Source organism: Aplysia californica, unplaced genomic scaffold, assembly GCF_000002075.1.
Source record: "Aplysia californica isolate F4 #8 unplaced genomic scaffold, AplCal3.0 scaffold00680, whole genome shotgun sequence".
Classification (NCBI taxonomy): Eukaryota; Metazoa; Mollusca; class Gastropoda; order Aplysiida; family Aplysiidae; genus Aplysia; species Aplysia californica.
This window is the reverse complement of record NW_004797950.1, coordinates 288,138-289,583: the sequence shown is the minus strand read 5'-3', so window position 1 is coordinate 289,583 and position 1,446 is coordinate 288,138.

Sequence of the window (1,446 nt, the reverse complement as noted above, 5' to 3'; positions counted from 1 at the left end):
GGGGGGGGGAGGAGGCCGCACAGAACAGGGAGGCTGGACAGACCACGCGACGGTTGAATAAACTGTCGACACGCGTGTCTTGTTTTTGTTAATTAAGTAAAAGTTTTACGGCGCTCGCAACTGCATAAGGTCATATAAGTGCCGAAGATTAGAGGTGTTACAAGAGAGTAACATACACAAAAAAAGAAGGGGAGATAAAGACGATGTGGAAAACGGGCAAGGGTAAAAATGGGAAGTGGCCGTTTGTACAGGTGATTGTCGTATACAGATGGTCGTTTTTACAGGGGAATGTCGTATACAGGTGGTCGTTTTTACAGGGGATTGTCTTATACATGTGGTCGTTTTTACAGGTGATTGTCTTATACAGGTGGTCGTTTTTACAGGTGATTGTCTTATACAGGGGAGATAAGGACAATAGATGTTTGATAGCAAAGAAGCAGCAAACCACACCAGAGCACCCGCCAACCACCCTGTGAGAAAAGAGATCTTTATAGTCCGTGACAGCGTCAACACAATGATGAACGTCGCTGTTCTGTAAAGAACGGTGAGAGGGTGGTTGGCGGGTGCTCTGGTGTGGTTTGCTCCTTCATTCCTATCCAACATCTATCATCCTTATCTCCGCCCCTTCTTATTTTGTGTCTGTTACTCTCTTGTAACACCTCTAATCTTCGGCACGTGTATGACCTGTTGTGTTGCAAGTGCCGTAAAACTCTTACCAAAACTTTTTTTAAAAGAGCGGTGCACCATTTGTGTTTTGTCTGTGTTCTGTGGCAGGGGCTAGAACTAATCCAGTTGCCCCTCGGGGAGGGGGGTGTCCCGGGCGGGGGTGGGGGGGGAGCGGACACCATGAGGGTACTACTACCTACCTACCTGCACTCTACGGTACTACTACATCGGTGGTCGAAGCAAACAGGGCAGGATAGCCGACCTACAAGTTAAAGTACATTTATAAATAAGTTTTGGTTCTTCCGGTGGGAAGGAGAGGTCAAAAAACGTTGGAGAGTAGCCGGAAAAAACTTTGCGTCTTCCGCTTGTCTCTCTGGCTTTTTAAAAACTGTTTGTATTAGAGAACGGAGAAGCGTTTTGACGTTGGGGCAGTCATTTAGTGCAAGTAAAAAGAGAGACAGACTGACAGAAACAGCGGAGGGAAAGAAAAGAAGTAGGACCTACCAGTGGCGCCTTCCAATCACTCACTCAGACAGGAACAAAAAGATAGAAACACAAGAAGTATGAGCTACCAAGAGTATCCTCTAACCACCCACGCAGACAGAGACAACAGAGGGAAAGAGAAAAATCAGGACCAACCAGTAACACCTTCCAACAACCCACATTTTGTTTCATTAGAAACATTGCAACACTGGGAAAACCTTTGTCAGAAACAGTCAAATAATTGCGTAATTTCTAGAGAGAGAGAGAGCGCGAAAGACAGAAAGAGAAAGAGAGAGA